Here is a 14,108-nt window from a genome sequence, read left to right as displayed (position 1 = left end):
CATCAGAACCATGTTGCCTGCATTGTCTTATTTTAATCACGTGCCAGTTTTGCAGTGCTACCAAGTCTGGATCTGAGAGGCAGCCTGGTTGACTCATTTACATACATTTCTGTTTCTATTCTTCCAAATTAATTTGCAACTTTACATTTTTCATCCAATTATATGTTCAAAGCAGATTTTTAATAATTCATTTTAAAGAGTAATTTGTCATATGTAGGATTTAAAAATTGGCTCAAAAAGCAGAAGCTGTTAAACAATAGCAGAAACCAGATAATATGCAGGACTTTAAGTAGTAATTGTTAAACATTTTAATGTTCCAAGAAATGTGAGTCTCTATATCTCTACATGTTATTCCACTAGGGACTTGCACAGATAGGTTTTGCACAGTATTCTTGCTGCTGTTATTGTCAGCCATAAACAAATTACACGTACTTAACAAGTTAATGTCAGATTGGCCAGGAGCCACTGGGAGGTGTGTACTTAGTGACATCAGCTGGCAAAGAGCCCTGGTAACAGGGAGGGTTGGAAGGGTAGTGGAGGGAGAGGGAGCTGGAGGGAGGTAGAAAAAAGAGAGAGACAGAGAGACTGACTGTATCTGGGGATTCTGGCAAGGTGAAGAGCTGGTCTGTTTGGCAGGACCTTCCCATCTGGGATCCATCTGTGTTTCCCTGGAATGGGACAAGCAGCTCTAGTCAGTGAGAAATCGCAGATGTGAGAGAGCTGACACATGTCCAGCTAATGAAAGAAGGAAGAAGGCTGGTCTCAGGCTGGGCTTTGAAGATTAGGAGGAAAAAGACAAGCTCTTTAATATCTATTTGAAATATATTTGGTTTATTAAGAACCTGAATTGTTGTAATCTGGGCATTTGGGGTAAGTAACATTTTAATTTAGTTTTGGGGGTTAAAGTAGACAAATCTTTGCCTTTCAAAGCTTTCTGATTATTTCAGATTGGGATTGAAATTTTTTATATTTAATATGAGTGCAGAATTGGGTACTCAGGGTTTTTTTTAACATTTCATTTTGTTCACATGTCTAATTTTTCATTACTACTTTTATACTTGAATATCATGCATTTTATAAAGGAAACTTTAATCAAACATAATGTATGAATTCTGTGGCTAGGCATATAGACCCACAAATATTTCTACAAGGTATTTCACACTGAGTCTTTCTGTGATGTTTTGGGGGAATTTTTTCTCCTTTGGTATGCATACTGCATATAGGCAATGCTAAAAAAAGATGGCTCATGGACTACTCTTTCCTGATGCCAGACTTTATTTCAGTGTACTCAGATAAATGACAGCTAAAAGATATATTCAGTAGAACTAACAGTATCTTTTAATGTATTTTAATTACATTTTATTCCTGTTATTTTTTTCTATTTACTTTGTATGTACAAAATAAATAAGTAACATCAATAAATTTGACTTGAATTATTGAGTTTAGAGTAGCTTATGGTACCAGTAAATATGTAGCTACTATGTTTTGTGATCTTTGTTATACATAATTTAGCTTTTTGCTATTTCTGTATATGTATTCATATTTTTCCAGTCTCCATACCATACATCATGAATATGATCTTCCTATAGATGTATGGATATGGATACATCTGTGTGTGTGTGTGTGCGCACATATACATATACACACATTATATAGGTCATTTTTTAACTCATTACTTCTCTGATCTCAAGCAAGCTACTTCTGAATCTCTGTTTTGTACAGTTCCTACCTCATGTCACTGTAAGGAGAAAATTGTCTGGCACATTGAAGGTATGCAAGTTAGTTCCAGAAGTTTCTAGTTCATTAGTTTATGGTGTCCTAATTTTTTTGCATTTTTAACTTCAAATTCTCAGACTACAAATGGGTCTTAATATAGCTCTAGTTTTCAGGTACCCTTTTACTCTCTGTACCTTCCTCTCAGAATCCTTATCTGTTAGAAATATGATATGCTAGCTTTGTTAAGCCTTAACTATGATTATACATGCTATAGAGAGTATTCTTAAGTATTGTGATGCAGATGAGCCTGTTATGTCAGTACAGAAGAACTTCAAAAAAGTGAACAAATGAGATGCTGAATTATACTGCTTTGTGATAACACTTTAAATTCTTCTTTTTTCCTTGAGAATTCTGCTAATTCTCAAATAAGAACTTAAAAAGTACTGCTGTTGCTGCAAGTTCTTCAGCCATCATCTATATCCAATGGGTAATTATATTACAGTTACAGTATAGTACTATTCAGCTTCTTCCTTCAGTTTTGCTATCAGATTTCTTGGCAGGGAGGACATTTCAAGAGATCTTTTTATGTGTTCTTTTATGCCAAATGACTAAATAATTTAGTAAGAATTTTTTGAATTTCTGTTTTGATAGGTGCAGTGTTCAGCATAGTTGAGGACTTGACTGAGTATTTGAGAAGATGCAGTGTTTATATGGAATTTACAGGATACTCCTTCAGTGAGCAGGTAGTGCTCCTAGTACCTAGGGGACACGCTCTTTGGATTGAGTGCAGAGAAAGGACTTAATGCTGACTAATGTAGTATGTAGGCTGGGGTCAACTGTGAAATGCCTAAAGAAAGGATTGTGTCTTACTGTATGTTATTACTAGGAATACTTTTGTGTTAGTTTTAATAAATATATTAAAAAAATGACTTAATATGTGAATATCCACAACTGCCTGCAAATAACGGGAGTTGATTAAAAGTCCTACTATGTCTGCACAGTTCAGGAAAGTAGTTGCTTGTTACTTATTTTTGAATTGAATACTGGAGAAAATCATAGTACTTTCTAAGATTATGAAAACATTCTTAGAAGCTTTATTATCATCAAAAGAAAAAACTTCTTAAGTTGACTTACAGGAATGACCCAACCAAGGATTGTTATGCCAAAGATTATAATGCAACAATGTAGTACATTTGAAATGAAAGTGACAAAATTTTATAGATAGAGAGAGGGAGAGATGTCGATATCACTCTACCTTTTTGTGCAGTGTGTGCTTTCTCCTCTCAGGTATAGTCCCTCTGTAATTACCACCACCAGATATTGACATTTGAATGGCATCTTTGGAACATCATGAAAGAATGCTTTTGAGTTTTAGTGGACATAATTTATATACAACTGGAAGAATTCAGGTGGAGCTGAAAGATTGCTTGAATCAGGTCATTGAAGATTATTTTAAGATCAGTTAATGCTAGAAGTGCTCCTCAATCTCCAGGGATGATTTATGGAACATATTGGGATTGAAAAGGGTCTTACAGATAATCTAGTCATTCTAGACAAAGGCATTATTTTATATACTTCATGAAGCAAGTTGAGGGAAGAATAGTAGAATGGAAATGTCTGCCTGAACTAGTTTGATAACCTAGTTGGTAGTTGGTAACTAAACTTCAGTTGGAATTGTCTTCTAAATCTCCAGCACATTTCACTTTACGCACTTTTTTTTAATTACCTATTTGTGATAATAAGGGATAAAGATGTTTTGTAGAGGAGATTTTAAAAAATGTACCTACCAATACACAAAAGTGGGTTAGTTCTGGAAATTACTGCCACTAAGGGATTCAGGACACCTTCCTGGGTACTATATTTGAAAGAAACTTAGAAGAACAGGAAGGACATGGATTCCTAGTATTTAGAAGAAGCATAGTGGGTGATGGCCAGGGACACTTTCCATTAGACCCCAGGGCCTTAAATCGCTGTGTGAAAAGCACTCCTACCCAGCAATATCTACTGTGTTTTAGTTGTGCCTAGTTGTTGTTGCTCTTTCCAAACCCATAAATAATTGTTTGCTTCTGAGCCACTTCTTTATGTACCCACATATCCTTTAACCCCCGCCCCATCCCATTTTAAACTTGTGGTTTATACCAGGAAGGTCTAAGTTTTCTACTGTGGTGGACTGTTTGGGTTTAATTTTCCTTCCAAGTTCAAGTCAATAAATACAGGAATTAAGTGTGACTGAATGGTGCAGAAAAACAACCTACTATAATTGGTTTTTATGTTCTTGCTCATGGGCTTTCCAAACAGCATTTAACTTTTAAGATCTAGGTGGCACCACATTTATACTGGGAAACTTGAAATGTACATGGATTTACTTTCTAAAGCATGCCAAAACCTGCTAAAGCAATTCTATGCTTTGTTTAAAGCAACTGCTAATGGAAATCCATTATTATTCAATCCTAAGCAACTCGTTAGAGATTTCTGGCAACATTAGTTGCAGTTCTGTATAGAATATATATGTACCTATATCTGCAGTTGCTCCTCATACCTGAAGTTTTGAAGTAAATAGTGTGTATTTTCATTTGGCTGTGGTAGTTAGGGCAGGTGGAGAAAAAGATAGTAAAAAGACACTGTAGTCTTTGGTATTAGGTTGGGTAACCATCAGCTAATTTAACCTTCACCTTTAAAAGATCCTAATTTTCTTACCTATAAAAGCAGCTTTTATTGTGGGCTCTAAAGTTTATATTTGAAAATAACAAGCATGATTCTTGCTGCATTAATAGGCAATAAGAATTCTCTTACCATGTGACTTTTCTAGTACTCTCTCCCAAAGTCAGAGTCACAGTAACTAAAAGACTTAGTTAAAATGTGTTTCTTGAATATTTTTAATGCCTTTCTTTAGCTAGAGAACCAGTCCTGTTCCTTTAACTAATTCTTAGTCATGGGAGAAGAGTGCATGTAGAGAATGCAGCAGCCTTAAAAACTCAAACCTGTTGCTGTGTGGCAAGCTGTTAATGTGCAGGGACCTTGCATTACTTGCTCTGCTTGAAGAGCTGGGGGATGGGCCACTTTGAGGGTGACAGATGTGCCCTCTGCTGCCGGCGGGCACGTGCCTGCTCTGTCCCTCTGCTTCCAGCACCAGGTGCAGCCATTGTTCTGGCTGGTCTCTCTTCATCCGGCCTCGTCTGTTACTCTGCTCTTTCTAGCTCATTGTTTCTGTAGGAAATTAGCATTAAAAACCCATCTGAAACCCCCATGTCCCTCAACTGCAGGTGACTGTTATTGGCCCCAGCTGCCACCCTTGCGCTTGATTACTTCCATATGGGTCTGTGCAAAGAAGTAGTAGTCATTTATTGATTTCCACCACAACCCCCACCTCTATTACTCAAACTATAATACCCTGAAATCTATTAGACCCCCAATAGGCTGTATAGCTCGGTTGGCACTACAACTGTGATGAACGTTTTACAAGCAAAACTAATTACACCCTTTTTCTCCCCTTCACCATCTCCTACATAAATATGAAATGTAAAAAAAAAGTATCACAAGCGAAATAGTAAATCTTAAATGTCTGAAGATGAATGTGTTTCTGAATAGTAAAGCTTTCAGACTTTGGATGAGCTTTTATGGAAGATTTTAGTCACTACTATAAATATTTCATTCTATACCCATAATGCTCAAGCAAAACATGGCCCAATGGGTTCCTAGGTTGGAGACAAAAATTTTAGTCATTTGCTTTTTATTTCATTAAATGTAATCAAATGGGCAGTACGTTAAGAAAGGGACCTAGTTTAAAACAGTACATTTTGTGGGAAAACTTCAATTAGGATTAGTTAAGCCTTTAATATTGCATTATTTTGTTTGCCCTAGGTATTTGCACAAATGGTTGTTCCAGTTTATTTAAGATAAATACCACAAATAGGAGGTTGTTATCCTAGGTGTCTTCACTAGTAAACAAATTGTGTTCCATTTTGGTTACTGGTTTAAAACAATAATTTATTTGTAATAAATTTGTAACCAGGCAGATTAAGTACCATGTTTCAATCCCTAAATTAAAATGTTATTGACTACTAATAGAGTGTATTGTAATCTGGACAAAAGTCACTACTCCTTCTAGTGAAGAGTATCTGGGCCTGGGTCTGGTAGCCTTTACAAGTAAACAGCCCAGAAAATCAAGAGTAATCATAACTGAGATCTTTTGACTGCTGAATGTTTAGCTGTGCCATGTAGTCTTAAAGTAAAATCTGGAGTTTACAACATTTCATATTAACTGAGTTAATAATTCTGATATTTAAAGTAACCATTTTTCCAAATTTAGAGTTTTAAAAAGTCCTAGGATTTGAAGAACCCCTGGCAGCCAACATTTACTTGACAGATTCTATGAAGGCAAGCCTCATGGTAAAGTGATACAGTTACATTTAGAACAGGCTGGGATTTGTAGTTTTGTTTTGTTTTTGTTTTATTTTTTTTTTAAGATTTTTTTTAATGTATTTATACATACAAGAACTGAAATGTAGGCAGGTGGTATGGAGTAGGGGTGAGAGGATTCACCAGAGACAGAGTGGGGAGCAGAACAGGCAGATCAACAGAAATACGCTGCTGAAGGGAGCAGAGGGTGAGACAGGGGAGGGATTGAACTCATACCACAGGGGCTGGCAGTAGGTTTATAGCACTGAGACTTTAACCCCTGTGCTGCCAGGGAGGCCCTCGGATTTATAGTTTTTGATGAGTATTTTGAGAGCTTTAAAATTTGCTCTCTGATTTAAACAGTGGAAAATAAGGAGGCGAGAGAGATCAGGAAAGAGGAGAATTGAGATTTGACACAGTTTCTGACTTTTCCAAAGTAAGTGTGCTTTCATTTAAAGTTTAGAACTTAATAAAAGATGGGACAGATTGTTGACATGATACTGCTGTAGATGTTGCTATCTACAGGTATGTGCAAGTGGTTTTAGTTTTTATTTTGGTGCTCATGAAGAATGGGTCTTTAGTGGCCTGTGAGACGTATGGTTCGTTTTTTATTCTCTCATGCTAGACAGTGAAATCAGCTGAATAGGGAAAGGAGTTTGCAGTATAGTGTGAGACTAATTTTCGGTTCATCACCTTTAAGGAGATAAGCTGTCCTATACTATTTGTGAGGTGAATGCCAAGATGAAGCTGATGATAGATGTTGGTTTTTCTTTTTTTAAGATTTATTTATTTATGCATACAGAACTGGGGTACAGGCCAGAGGTGCAGGGGCAGTGAGAGGATTCACCACAGACAGAGTGGGGAGCAGAGCAGGCAGACTGACGAAGTACACTGCTGAGGAGAGCAGCAGGTGTGTCAGGAGAGGTCTGCCGCGCCATGTGGGTCACCTCTGAGGTGGGTGGGGATCGAACTCATGCTGAAGTGGCTTTAGCTTCTTAGTGCTCTGTTTTAATTTGCTGTGGCACCAGGGAGGGCCCTTTTGTTTGTTTTTAAATGGGAATAGCATTTTCATAAGCAAACCAAACTGCTGTATGGCAAATAGCTGTGTGTGCTTGATTATCCAAATAACATTTATCGTAGAGGTTTTTCTAAAGGGCCTGATAGATAGCAGATTGAAGAGTATTCAGTCTTCAGACAGAGAAGCAGTTGCAAAGGCCACCTGGCAGCAATAAGTTTGATATTGTCAGTGAATAGAAAAATGGCCATTATAGTTATAATGTGGTAGATGAAGAGACTAGAGATGATATTAGAGAAATAGGAGGGAGCTCATGTAGAGTTTTGAGAGCCAGGACAAGGAATTTAAATTTTATTCTAAGACTCATAGGTAACCAATGAAGGGTTATAAGGGCAATCATTTGCTCCAGTTTGTATTTTATAAATGGCCATACCTTCCCATACTATAGAGAAAGAATTGTATGGGGCATATCTGAAGGCAACAAGACCAGAAGTAAAAAAGTATAATTCTGAACTAGATTCATGGCAGCAGAAGCAAGAGAGGTTGTGATTTGGTACATTTGGAGGTATGTTGAATTTTCTGAACTTGTTAGTGAATTGAATGTTGGGGGAGGGAAAAGAGTACTATCAAGTAATTGTTACATCTGCCCTCACTGTTAGTTGTTAAAATACATATTAAATGCCTGTTATGTACTGTTCTAGGTACTGAAGTTACATTAGTGAATAAAGCAAAGACCCCTCTGGGTCCTTCCTTCCAAGATGACCAAGAAAAGAAGGAATAATGGTTGGGCCTAAAGGGGCCACTGTCGTGTACAGCCTGTTCCCTGCAGCTGCGTCCTGCATGCCCAGGGACAAGGCTTTTAAGAAGTTTGTCATTCCAAACATAGTGGAGGCACAGCCCCCAGGGACATAGCCTAAGCAAGTGTCTTTGATGCCTGTGTGTTTCCCAAACTAGATGAGAAACTACATTGTTACATGAGTTGTGATGTTCTCAACAAGGCAGTCAGGAATCCTAACCCAAAAGGACCTAACAGTTCTGCCCCATAATCTCCTCCCTTTGGAGGAGGAGCTACGTCCTTAAGGACTAAAGAAAAATTCCTCTGGGGAAAAGTTAACTGGAAAATATCTTTATAAACATGTTTGAGCATATCTAGTGCCAGATAGAATAGTAATTTTGTATTTCAATAGGGATTGTGTTTATTTGGTACCAGATATTTCAGTATGGAGGGGTTAAGGCATCTGAGTGCTAGGTTAATTCAACCTGGTCAGTAACATGTTGGTATCCTAAAAATAGGGGAGAAGAATTAGGAAGGTAAAGTAAAACTGAGCAGTTTTGTGTGAGGAACACATCAAGGAATGACTTAGGTTGAGTGTGCATACCTCTGATGGAGGGACTAAATTTTTAAAAATACATTACTTTAAAAATAATTATCCTGCCTTCATGGGTATTAAATTCTACTGGGAGAGACAGATAAAAAAGATTCTAATAAGTATGTGTGTGAACTAAATATGTATGGTTTTTATGTATTTAAAAAACTTTTATATGTTATGAAAATGAGAAATGAAAAGGGATTAGAAAGACCCAGGTTAAGTCAAAGAAAGTTATGTAAAAAACAGTTAAGGAGGGCCCTCACTAAGAAAGCGATGATTTTAAGGATGTAGGGAGATAGTAGATATTAGTAGACATTATGCCTTTCATTTTTTTTTTTAGTGCACATGATGAAAGTAAAGGGTGACAGTTCTTTATGGGGTATGATATTGATTTTACTTGTGATACTGCCTTCATTTCTTCTGCATGGGCAGGAAATCACCAAGAGGGACTAAAGAATTGGAGTAAGGTTTAAAGAATAATAGGTCTTGGTGATGGTATCTGTGAAATATTCATATGGTAAGGGACTAATTTAATAAAACATACTTTTCTAAAAACAATTTGAGATCTTTTTGCTTTTAAGTGTCATTTGTTTTCAAATGATTTTAAAATTTATATATACAATAAAAGACAAAACTAGCAGAAAATCAAGAAGGTTGTCACTCAGTCCTGCTCTAACTTCTGTCACCCTAGGAAAAGAGGTAAACTGAGACAAGGTTCAATTACCAGAAGTTTAGTTTATTTCAGAAACTGCATTTTGGGAAATGCACGTACTATGTAGCAAGGCATAGGTGAGTGTTTTGAGATTTCAGGCAGGGAAGGGAGGCTGTATTTATGGGCAAGGTGGAAGGAGGAGGAGTCAAATCAGTGTGTTCACTAGCTTAGAATGGGGTGAGACTCCGCAAATCAATGTTCATTAGAGATCAGGTGATAAAACTTGTAAATTTTGCAGGAAATCAGCCTCTCAGTTTTTTTTTTCTGTGGGTATATGTCTGAGAGTCCTCATTTCATATCCACCTTTTCCAACATAGATTGAAACCCCTTTACACCTTTTGACTAAAACAAAAAGAAAAAACTCTGGGTTTTTAATCTTGTTTCATCATCTGGTTAGAGAACATACAACTAGAAGAGGCTTTGTACCTCCCCTAGCATAGTGAGAATGAGAAAAGGTATTACATAAAGAGACTATGCCCAGAACTTTCTTCATGTATGAATAAAAGTCTGCAGAAAGAGGAGAAAAATGTCCCAATGAAAGTGTGAGGTCAAAAGAGGAGGATATTAATAAGACTGGAGGAGTAGTTAGTACCTGTTATACAGCATAACCCTGTGCTGTGCTCAGATTTTATCCTGTAGGATATAAAGATTCATGCAGTTACTTTTTTTTTTTTTTTTGTAAGGCGGGGAAGTGTGACTTGGCACTTTTTTTTGATGGAGGCTTCTATGCAAAAGATGAATTTCATGAGGATAATTTTAGAGTAAGGGAGATTTTGAGATGGTTGCTGTAGTCTAGGCAAGAGAGACACGAAAAGTCTAAAATTTGCTGTAGGTAGACTGGAAAGGACTAGAGAATTTAAATTTCGGGTGGGGGAATGATGCAAAGTATGATTTTAAAAAAGAAAAATGCATGAAGGGCCCTCCCTGGTAGTGCAACAGATTAAAACGCAGCACTATAAAGCTGTTGGCAACCATTGCAGCATGATTCCAGGAAGATGACCCACACGGTGTGGCAGACCTCTCCTGTCTCACCCAGTGCTCCCCACAGTCAATCCGCCTGTCTCCCCACTCTGTCTCTGGTGAATCCTCTCCCCTCCCGCACCTCTGGCCTGTACCCCAGTTCTTGTATACATAAATAAATGATTATTTAAAAACAAAAAAGCATGGAAATCAGAAGACTGAACTCTCACCATTTGTTTTAAATGTGGTCTATAAATTGTTTTTTATGCTTTCAAAGGTAGGTTTGAAAAGAGAATATGTATTTTATTAGACACTTGGAGTGGTAGAATAATTTCTAAAATGTTTCTAATAACTTTTTCATTTTTATCTACAAGATGAAAAAGTAAAAATTGGGATTATTTTGATTAAATTAGCAGACATATGGTGTTTACACAGACTGACTGCTATGCGAGGTGGCTGTTATTTTTCTCTTTCAGGATATGATGCTTTACCTGATGCCCATGTTCTGAAGCATTTATTTTCTAGTCAGGCAATTATTGTGAAACAATTATTCTAGTCACCATATTTTTTTCTTGAATGCCTCAGTTGATTGTCACCATTTATGTAGTGTTTAACCGATCATTTAAAAAGTTAAATCTTCACACAGGTTTATATAGTACTTTTCAACCTTTTCACATCTTAGCACATAAAGATATTGACATGTTCTAACTGTCCATCTTAGTCTGAAGAAATCAAAATCCCAGTACATATGACATTCACACTACTCCAGTGATTCTTTGCACAGTTTGAAAGTTCTGCCTTAAAAGAAAAGGTTTAGAAGCTTTTTTAGTTATTTAACAGGAGTTAGGAAGAGTTATAATCTGTGGTTGTAAAAGTAAAGTGCTCGAGGAGCTCACATGGGCTAAGGAAGACAGACTCAGAAACAAATTACTTATGGTAACAACATGACTAGTGGCATACAGTTGTCAGATTGCAGTTAATCTGTCAAGGTACAGTTGAATATCTGAGAGAGTTAGTGAAGATGTGAGATTAGAGTTGAATTTTAAAGAAGGGGTCTCCAAAGTGTCTGAGACATGTAAGCAGGCAGTTTAGAAAGAGGTTGCAGTTTGCTTTATAGGCTCTGTGCTTATTTAATTTATATCTGAGATTTCCTCAACATATAAGTAGATACTGGAACTTAAAAGTTTGCTCTGATAGCATACATTGTTATTTGTTCTGCCAAAATAGCTTCCATTTATGTTGTTTGGATTCAGGCCCCACTATAATAAAGCCTTATATTTTCATTTTGCTTTCAATTTTCAAAACCTTTTATCCTTACAAGCAGCCCCCAAGGGTAGGAAATACAACCCAGGGGTTATTGTTTTTATTTTATGGAGTAGAAAACTCATTAGCACGTTTTGTTAGTTGTTCATTAAGAGACAAGCAGTTATAATCTTGACATTTCTATGATGGCTATTAGATCCCAGGTACAGGCTTTTTCCTTTGCTTGATCACAAGGGTTGCTGTCCAGCAGGAAGAACCTCTCAGTCCTCTGGGCACAGCACGAGCGCAGACTGATGAGGCAGTGACTAGGAGAGAGCCGGCAAGGCTGACAGCATGGTTGCCGATCACAAAGCTAACAGCCGACATCTGCAAGTACAGCTGTAGTCTTTTGCTACCGCATATTCATATTTCTCTGCTCACACTCATGAAAAATCACAGGATTTGGAGGAGGAATACAAGTTCAACCATTACAAACTTAAAATGTGCTCCATCTGTAGGACTGATATTCTGTGTTGGGTTGAGTTGTTCATGAGAGATCCTATAGTTGGTACTTTACCCAGTTCATTTATTGCCTTGTTTATTCCAACTTTCCTATACCAGGTTTAGTTTAATGCCAAAATACGATTGTGCTGTCTTAACAGATGACTGGAATAGGTGCTAATTGTGTTGTTACTGAAATATTTGTCAAAGAGATTTTGTTTTCTAGCTTGTTTTGTTCTCTATCCTTCAGCCTCTCCTGGAAAACTCTGTATTAAATACGTGGTTACATTATATGGTTTTATTGTTTTAAAATAGTCATTTCAGTGAACAGTGATGGCCTTTCTTATGCCTTTTGTGTTTGTGCTTATACTTACTATTCTGTTTTTTCTAAAGGTACCTGAATTTTGGGAATGGATTAAGGAGACTTTTCTATTGTTAACTTTGAGAAACTATCCTTGAAAGAGAACGATGACCTTGGTGTGGATCCAGTATTTTGAAAAACCATGGTTTTCCTCCCCTGCTCCTCAAATCCACTTACTTGCCAGAGTAGAATTACCTTATCATAAGCCTCTCTGGTTGTCATTTAAGAACATAAATGGATTCCTACAGAATTACTCCAACTTTTCAGTCTTCTTTGATCTACTTTTTCTGTAGATGTTCTGCATTCTTAATTTGTTAAGAAATAAAGAACTATAAAAGAATGTGAAATCTTTTTGAGCTATGATGAATGTTTATTTTTTTTTATTTATCTTGGTCATAGAGCACATTTTCATTGAGTCTTACAATGCACTTAGCATCATTCAGTTTAGATTTCTTTTGATGCAGTTATAGATGTGTCCAGCAGAGCTGTCACCTTTCATGTAAGACCTTGAAGCATAATTTGACTTCTCTGAGCCTTAACTTCTGACTGAATAAAGTGGTAATGATGATGGTTCTTCCCATTGTCTTAGTGTTATTTAAATAAAATATAAAGTGTTAGCACCATTCTTGTGTATTAGTGTACCATTTACAAGTGACTATCAGGACATGGGAAGTAAAGATAGTTATGACTCATTACTTCCTGATTTTATTTCATTGTCCCCAGCAAGAAAATCTTGCCCAGTTCAAATCTTGGGTAAATTGAAAACCTGCTATGTTGTCATTATGGATTAAGAAAGGTATATATTGCTCTGTGGGCATCTGAAGAAAAACTTTTAAATCAATTTTCCTTTGTCATCAGTTGGTGACTTTTTAATTATTATTAGAAAAGAATAAATGGAGGTATACAAATAACATCAAAATTTTACTAGTTATTTAAAAACTTATGCAAACAGTTACATAAAACTGAAAATAAATACCCCATTTCCATCCCCTTTTCCTTTATAACTGATTCTTTTGTTGTTTATATACCCAATTCAGATTTTCTCACATCTCTTAAAATTGTGTAACATTTTTAGGGTAGTTACAGTGGGTGAACTCACATAGTATTAATTTACATGGATTATTAATTTTCATGGGAATGTTAGTTTTCAAAAGATAGATCCCAGGAAAATGGATAAAGAGTTAAGAAGTTAAGACTATGAACAAATAGAAATTTTGGGCCTCAGATGAATATGGAAATGAAATAAACAATTCCCACTTGTAACAAGGAACCATAATCAAGGGAATTTGTTGTCTGAACTTCAGCTTGTAAGAATTTGTTGTATTTTCCTTAAAGCTTTAGCACTTTCTCCATATTGCACTGTTGTGGAGTCGCTGTACTCTGCCGCGTCCCAGGAGCCTGGCTGGCACAGCAACCCGCTGCTTGCAGTGCCTACAGCTATCATCCAAAGAGGCCAAACACATGGCATTATAGTGTATTTCCAGATGTCATTCGCTCTGTTTGGATGACTTGAAGCTTAAGAAGGGTATTTGCGCCTGAATAGGAGAAAAATTGTTACTTTGGCATAAGGCCTACCATGGCATCATTCCCACATCTGTTATTGATTAGAAGTGAACACTGGTCAGTCAGGATGTAAGAGTGCTGGTCTGACTATCAAGTTCACCCTGCAGGATGAAATACTGCAGGAAATCTAAAGTATGGCATATGCTTATATATAGAAGGTCTGAAAGAAGATCCTTTTGTGGCTATTGTGCAGAGATCTGATGTACAGAGGTAGTCTGAGTGATTTCCATGTGCTAAGAAAATAAGACAATCTTTTTTTTTTTTTTTTTT

General features: G+C 36.7%; 1 protein-coding gene across 3 annotated transcripts in view; it reads left to right on the top strand.

Moving 5' to 3' along the window:
- CBFA2T2 (core-binding factor, runt domain, alpha subunit 2; translocated to, 2) overlaps positions 1–14,108 on the top strand; it is a 92,778-nt gene that overhangs the window by 27,630 nt on the left and 51,040 nt on the right. The window contains exon 1 of one of the 3 annotated variants that reach the window (XM_004687278.2): positions 525–870. The exons of the other annotated variants lie outside the window; for them this stretch is intronic. The gene's annotated coding sequence lies outside the window, so the exon portion shown is untranslated. Of the gene's footprint in view, positions 1–524; positions 871–14,108 lie in introns of those variants that run through there. 3 annotated transcript variants of the gene reach the window in all.

Source organism: Condylura cristata, unplaced genomic scaffold (assembly GCF_000260355.1).
Source record: "Condylura cristata isolate star-nosed mole 26May11 unplaced genomic scaffold, ConCri1.0 scaffold00022, whole genome shotgun sequence".
NCBI classification, from domain to species: domain Eukaryota; kingdom Metazoa; phylum Chordata; class Mammalia; order Eulipotyphla; family Talpidae; genus Condylura; species Condylura cristata.
This window is presented reverse-complemented; position numbering and strand designations above follow the sequence as displayed.